Source organism: Arachis ipaensis, chromosome B05, assembly GCF_000816755.2.
Source record: "Arachis ipaensis cultivar K30076 chromosome B05, Araip1.1, whole genome shotgun sequence".
In the NCBI taxonomy this organism is placed as follows: domain Eukaryota; kingdom Viridiplantae; phylum Streptophyta; class Magnoliopsida; order Fabales; family Fabaceae; genus Arachis; species Arachis ipaensis.
In genome coordinates, this window is record NC_029789.2 from 79,375,967 (window position 1) to 79,384,145 (window position 8,179).

Genomic DNA, 8,179 nt, shown 5'->3' on the forward strand with positions numbered 1-8,179 from the left:
ATGAATGAGTCATATGAGAATGCCCAAATTTACAAGGAAAAGACTAAGGCATTTCATGACCATCACATCGGGAAGAAGGACTTTCAAGAAGGTGATGAGGTCCTCCTCTACAACTCAAGGCTCCGATTTATGCCTGGCAAGCTCCGTTCTAGATGGGAAGGTCCTTTCAAGGTGAAGGAGATGAAGCCCTACGGAGTGGTGGAATTGTTTGATCCCAAGAGTGAAGCAACTTTCAAAGTGAATGGACATAGAGTGAAGAAGTATCATGGTTGCAAGCCCCGAAGAGAGCTAGAGGTGTACATATTGGAGGATGCACCAAGGAGAGAGGTGATGACAAGTCATCTTAGCCTAGTTTCACTAGCCTTTTTCTTTTGTTTTCATTTAGTTTTATGCACTTTCTTGCATTATAAATTAACCATTTGAATTGGAATTGCATGGTTTCCTTAAATCAATAAACCACCTTTTAATTGGTACAAAATCATGAGGTTCAAGCTAACTTTAGTTGATAATTAATTGATTTATAAACCTTATGAATTTTGTGATACTTTGATTGGTTGTTTTGATTCCTTGTAGGTGAAGAAAGGAAACAAAAGGTGTGCCAACATTATGGAAGAAGGTTGCAAGAATGGGTTTGAGAAAATGGAATCCACGTTTGAGCTAGCGTTTGCCTCAAACGTCAACTCAAACGTGAGTAGCAGTTGAAAAACACCCTGGGGAAAAGCCAACGTTTGCGCCAACGTTTGCCTCAAACGTGAGGTCAAACGTTGGCTCCAAAAAGAAGAGAGTTGGAGCTCCTGGGCACAGCAACGTTTGAGCCAACGTTTGCCTCAAATGTGAGGTCAAACGTTGGCTCCAAAAAGAAGAGAGTTGGAGCTCCTGGGCACAGCAACGTTTGAGCCAACGTTTGCCTCAAATGTGAGGTCAAACGTTGGCTCCAAAAAGAAGAGAGTTGGAGCTCCTGGGCACAGCAACGTTTGAGCCAACGTTTGCCTCAAATGTGAGGTCAAACGTTGGCTCCAAAAAGAAGAGAGTTGGAGCTCCTGGGCACAGCAACGTTTGAGCCAACGTTTGCCTCAAATGTGAGGTCAAACGTTGGCTCCAAAAAGAAGAGAGTTGGAGCTCCTGGGCACAGCAACGTTTGAGCCAACGTTTGCCTCAAATGTGAGGTCAAACGTTGGCTCCAAAAAGAAGAGAGTTGGAGCTCCTGGGCACAGCAACGTTTGAGCCAACGTTTGCCTCAAACGTTGGCTCAAACGTGAATGGTTCATGGCCCGGTTCACTAATGGATTTCTTCCCAACACCAAGAGCAATCAACGGAGGCTACTATCAACCCAATTCCATCAAGGCTAAAGGCCCAATTCAAGGCTTAATGATCATTTGAAGAAAGTGTATAAATAGCTTAGGATTTGAAGTTTTAAAGAGTTTTTTTCGTTTTAGAGTTTTCTTTAAGAGCTTCCTTTTTAGAATTTTCAATTCTGGCAGTAGAGAGCTCACCTTAGTAGTTGCTTTTAGAATTTGAGAGTCCCTGGGAAGGAGAATTGAATTCTCTTCCTCTGGGTTGTTTTTGTTTTCTTTTCTAAACACTTTGTCTGAGTCTTGAGTGTTGAGAATTGAAGGAATTCTGTTTCAATCTCACCTTGAGATCTCTCTGTTTTGATTTACTGCATCATTGAGAATTTGCGATTTCACTTCTTTTCTTCTACTGCTTCATCTTTACTTTTCTTGTAATTAAATTCTGAAATTGGATCTAGGAAGGCATTGAGATCTAGACTTGGTTATCTAGTCTCTTGGGTCCTGAGATCTGGAGATTCTATTTTAAGTTTCTCTGTTGAATGCTTCTTCAAGCAATTTACATTTTCTGTTTGAGATCTACTGCAATTAAATTCATCCTTTACTTCCCTGCTTGTTGCAATTTACTTTTCTGTGTTTAATTTCTGCAATTCCACATCCCTAACCCATTTACAATTCAAGCCATTTACATTTCTTGCAGCTTAAGATTCAGTCATTTACATTTCTTGCAATCTAAGTTTCTACAATTTAATTTCTTGTTCTTTAAGATTCAGCACTTTTATTTTCTGTTCTCTTTAATTTTTTGCAATTCACCCACTCCCCTTTACATTTCAAGCAATTTAGTTTCTGAAATTATACTTCACTCAACTCAACACTTGATTCGCTTGACTAAATCAATCACTAAACTAAAATTTCTCAATCCTTCAATCCCTGTGGGATCGACCTCACTCAAGTGAGTTATTATTACTTGATGCGACCCGGTGCACTTGCCGGTGAGTTTTGTGTCGGATCGTTTTCCGCACATCAAGTTTTTGGCGCCGTTGCTGGGGATTGATTAGATTGACAATGATTACGTGAAGTGGAGATCTAGATCAAGCACTTTTTCTTTTCTGATTCTTTAATCTTGGACTAACCCACTAACTGTTCGAATTTTTGCTTAAACTAAACTTCATTCTAGCAATAGATTGAAGTGATTTTGTTGGTGTTTCTTTTGTTTTGTTTGTATGTCAGGTACAGGGAGATCCGTTCCTGTTTTATCTGAAGCTGACCAGAGAACTCTTAGAAGGTTAAGAAGAGCCGAAAGAGGGAAAAATATTGTTGGAGAAGAAGAATCTGAGGAAGAATATCACGAGATGGAAGGAGATACATCTAATCCAGGAGGAGGAGTTAACAATCACCCACAACAGAGGAGAGTATTGGCCTCCTACACCTTTGCAAATGCTAGACATTGTGGAAGCAGCATTGTCACCCCTAATGTCAATGCAAATAACTTTGAACTGAAGCCACAACTAATCACATTGGTCTAGAACAACTGCTCATTTGGGGGAGGACCATTGGAGGATCCAAATCAACATCTATCTACCTTCTTAAGGATTTGTGACACTGTCAAATCCAATGGCGTGAATCCTAAAACCTACAAGCTTCTGCTGTTCCCGTTCTCATTAAGGGACAAGGCTGCACAATGGCTTGAAACTTTTCCCCAAGGAAGTATCACTAGTTGGGATGACTTGGTGACTAAATTTCTAGCCAAATTCTATCCACCCCAAAGAGTCATCAGGCTGAAAACCGAGGTGCAGACATTCACACAATTAGATGCCGAATCCTTGTATGAAGCATGGGAGAGATACAAAGCCTTAATCAGAAAGTGTCCCCCAGAGGTGTTCAATGAATGGGACGTGCTGCAAAATTTCTATGAAGGCCTGACATTGAAATCTCAGGAGGCATTAGATCATTCTGCTGGAGGTTCACTACAACTGATGAAAACTGCTGAGGAAGCCCAGAATCTTGTGGACATGGTGGCCAACAATCAATATTTCTTTGCTCATCAAAGAAACCGCCAACCATCACAAAGGAGAGGAGTAATGGAGATAGAAGGAGTAGACTCAATCTTGGCTCAAAACAAGATGATGCAGCAGCAAATTCAACAACAATTTGAGCAAATGGCCAAGAGGATTGATAGCCTCCAAGTTGCAGCAGTTAACACAAGCCAACCATCATCCACATGAGTGCAAAATGAAGAGACTCAAGAGGAGCAGCAGCAAGAACAAGTCCAGTACATGCACAACCAAAACTCTGGACAGAATGAAGTGTATGGAGACACATACAATCCATCCTGGAAGAACCACCCGAACCTCAGATAGGGAGACAATCACAACCAGAACCAACAACCATGGCAGAGGAACTCAAACCAAAACACTTCAAGAAACAACCAAAACCACAACCAGCAGCAAACTAACCAAAACCCTTACAGAAAACCTCAAAACAACTACTCCAACCCCAACCACTATCAATCCAATAACCAACCCACCAACCAAAATTCCTACCATCCACCATCCACACCTCACAACCCACCACAAGTGTCACCAGAATCTCAAAGAGTCACTAACTTGGAAACCTTGATGGACAAGATGTGGAAACACCAAGAAATGACAACCAAGAACCATGAAGCTTCCATGAAGAGCTTAGAGAGGCAGATTGGGTAAATCTCCAAACAGATTTCTGTTGAGAAACCTTCAAGCTCACTTCCGAGTGACACCATTCCTAATCCAAAAGAAGAGTGCAAAGCTATACAATTACGGAGTGGAAAAACATTGATAGACAACAACAAGGAGGTAACCAAGAAGCCTTTGGATAGCAACAAAGAATCATCAGAGAAAGGGGAAGCTAGCAATGAAGACATGACAACAAGAAGAAGTGCCCCAGAGAAGCTCAAAGAGAAAGACAACCAGCCACATAGTTCAAAGGAAGTGATTCAGGGACAGCAGCAAGTGGAGAAGAGCATTACACCTCCACTACCATACCCTCAGAGGTTCAACAAAGAGACTAAGGATCAACACTTCCACAAATTCCTTGAGACTTTCAAGAAGCTAGAAATCAATATTCCCTTGGCTGAAGCATTGGAACAGATGCCCTTATATGCCAAGTTCTTGAAGGAACTCATTAACAAGAAAAGAAGTTGGCTTGAGAAGGAAACCATTATGCTCACTGAAGAATGTAGCGCTGTGATCCAGATGGGTATCCCACCAAAGCTCAAAGACCCAGGGAGTTTCGTAGTCTCATGCACCATAGGCAAGATAACATTGGAAAATGCTTTATGTGATTTAGGTTCCAGCATCAACTTGATACCTCTATCACTGATGAGAAAAGCTTGCTATAGAAGAAGTCAAACCCACCAGGATGTCACTAATAATGGCCGATAGATCAATCAAGATACCCAATGGAATTGTAGAAAATTTACTAGTGAAGGTTGGAAAGTTTATCTTCCCTGCAGACTTCGTAATCTTAGACACAGAAGGGGAAGGAAACAACTCAATCATTTTGGGGAGACCATTTCTAGCCACAGAAAGAACCACGATTGACGTGGAGAAGGGAGAAATGACCTTCAGGGTGCATAATGAACAAATGGTAATCAATGTCTTCAAATCAATGCAACACCCCTCAGAGCAAGAGAACTACGTGAATGTGGATATGATAGAAGGGCTGGTAGAAGAAATGTTTGAAGAAGACTATTTGGAGCATCAGGAAGAACAAGGAGAGGAAGTGGTAGAAATATCTATTGAAGACAAGAAAGAGGATAAACCAAAACAGGAGTTGAAGCCTCTCCCTCCTCACCTCAAGTACGTGTTTCTTGGGGAAGCCGAGGCACTGCCTGTGATCATAAATTCCTCCTTGAACATGTATGAAGAAGCAAGGTTGATTGAGGTATTAAAAGCTCACAAAACAGCTTTGGGGTGGACAATTGAGGACATCAAAGGCATCAGCCCTGCTATTTGTATGCACAAAATATTATTGGAGGAAGAATCAAAACCTGTGGTTCAACCTCAAAGAAGACTCAACCCAACCATGAAAGAGGTGGTTCAAAAAGAAGTGATGAAGCTATGGAATGCGGGGATAATTTTCCCAATCTCAGACAGTTCTTGGGTGAGTCCGGTACAAGTTGTGCCAAAAAAGGGAGGAATGACAGTCATCACCAATGAGAAGAATGAATTGATCTCCACTCGGACAGTGACTGGGTGGAGAATGTGTATAGACTACAGGAGATTGAATGATACAACAAGAAAAGATCATTTCCCTCTACCCGTCATTGATCAAATGTTAGAAAGACTAGCGGGCCATGCTTACTATTGTTTTCTGGATAGGTACTCTGGATACAATCAAATAGTGGTGGACCCCAAGGATCAAGAGAAGACATCCTTCACATGCCCATTTGGAGTTTTCGTCTCAAGAGAAAGCTCATTACAGCACCAATCATCACACCTCTTGATTGGAATTTACCTTTTGAACTTATGTGCAATGCAAGTAACCTTGCTATTGGTGCTGTACTGGGGCAAAAGAAAGACAAATTGCATCATGTCATATATTATGCTAGCAAGGTGTTGAATGAAACACAGAAAAATTATACCACCACTGAAAAAGAACTGTTAGCAATTGTATATGCATTTGATAAGTTTAGACAATACTTGATCGGTTCAAAAGTTATAGTGTACATTGACCATTCTGCTCTCAAGTATTTAATGTCTAAACAGGATTCAAAGCCAAGGCTTATTAGGTGGGTGTTGCTGCTATAAGAATTTGATATTGAAGTTAGGGATAGAAAGGGAAGTGAAAATCAAGTAGCAGATCATCTATCAAGAGTACCACAAGAAGCCAAGCAAGATAAACCACAGCAAGTAAATGAGAACTTCCCTGATGAACACTTATTCCAAGTTCAACAAACACCTTGGTTTGCGGACATAGCAAACTATAAGGTAGGAAGGAAGATACCTCAAGAATTTTCCAAGCAACAAACGAAGAAACTGATCAATGAAGCAAGGAAATTCTTGTGGGATGAACCCTTCCTATTCAAGAGATGTTCTGATGGAATGATTAGGAGGTGTGTCCCTGAAAATGAAGTGAAGGACATATTATGGCATTGCCATGGCTCAGCATATGGTGGACACTTTGGATCAGAAAGAACAGCTGCAAAGGTACTACAGAGTGGGTTTTATTGGCCAACTATGTTTAAGGATGCCAGAGAGTTCGTTCACCAATGCAACGAATGTCAAAGAGCTGGAGGATTGACAAAAAGAAATGAGATGCCTCAAAATTTCATCTTGGAAGTAGAGCTATTTGACCTATGGGGCATTGATTTCATGGGACCTTTTCCCCCTTCCTACTCGTTCAGATATATCTTGGTTGCAGTCGAGTATGTCTCAAAGTGGGTGGAAGCCATAGCCACAACCACCTGTGATGCACAGATTGTCCTCCAATTCCTTAAGAAGCACATCTTCACAAGATATGGAGTACCCAAGGGTCTTGTTAGTGATGGTGGTGGTCACTTTTGCAGCAAACAAATGGAGAAAATCCTCCATAAATATGGAGTGATCCATAAAGTAGCCACACCATACCACCCTCAAACCAATGGCCAGGCTGAATTAGCAAATAGGGAGTTGAAGAAGATCTTAGAAAAGACAGTGGGAAGCACAAGAAAAGATTGGGCGAGGACTCCTTATGGAGGTCTTGAGCTGCTAGATGAAGCCACACAGAGCCACTTCACAGTAAATGGACATAGAGCAAAGCCTTATTTAGGAGACCAATGGGACAAGGAAAAGGAAGTTCAGTACCTGAGCTGAACAAACACAGAGAATGTCAAGCTAGTGACATTAAAAGAGCGCTTGTTGGGAGGCAACCCAATCTGAGGTAGTTTTTTTCTTTTCATAGCCTTTTCAATAAAAATGTCAAATGATTTGTATGCATTGCAAGAAGCTAAGTTTGGTGTTGCACACCAAAACAATTTAAGGGAGAATGAAGAATTCTAAGTTTGGTGTTCCACCAAAACATCATTTAAAAGCACATTCTCACTTCTTGCGCAATACTAGCTCCAAGCAATCAAACAGATTATTCAACTACTTAATTGCTCTCTAGTTTAACCCCATAACCTTTAGCAAGAGCACACGATTTTACACATAGTAACTTGTTGCATCAGAGGAAGTGGCAAGGAACTAAATTTGGTGTTCCCACACCAAATTAAATCCAAAAGCCGCACTCAATTTATGCATACTAATCAGTCACCCAAAGGGCTTGGAAAGCAAGCAACTTTTGAGAATTGTGCAGGGAACTAACCACAAATTGAAGACATTACGCACCATGACGCAAAAAGGGAACAGCAGAAAGGAAGACAAAAGAACTGCAAACCAATAGGTTGTATCTATACTTAACTTCTGCTGTTGAGAAATGCTATGATTTATATCTTGCTAAAGTGCTCAGCTAGTACAAGTAGAAATTTTTTTTTTTTTAAAAATAAGCTAGTCTAAGTGTGTGCTTGTGTGGTTACTTTCACTTAACTAATGCATGCTTTGTCCCCTGCATCTTTTCAATTCAATAAAAGAAATGTTTGAAACATGAAGTAAGATGGTTCATTGTTAGCTAGAAGTCAAATAATAGTAAGTGGTGGCATATATGTGTGATTGTGTGGCAACTCACTATCAGTGAATAAAAGGTATAGATTGTTCTCTCTTTAAGAAGAAAGCAGCTCACTGTCTATGAATCTCAATCAAATAAAAGTCCTTGTGTGAAAAGAAAAACAAAAAGAGAAAAGAAAAAGCCAAAAATGGCAGCAGAACAAAAGAAAAATAAAAAGAAACAAAGCTAGACACCAATAGCTTGAACCTTAGAATATATGCCTGTGGTG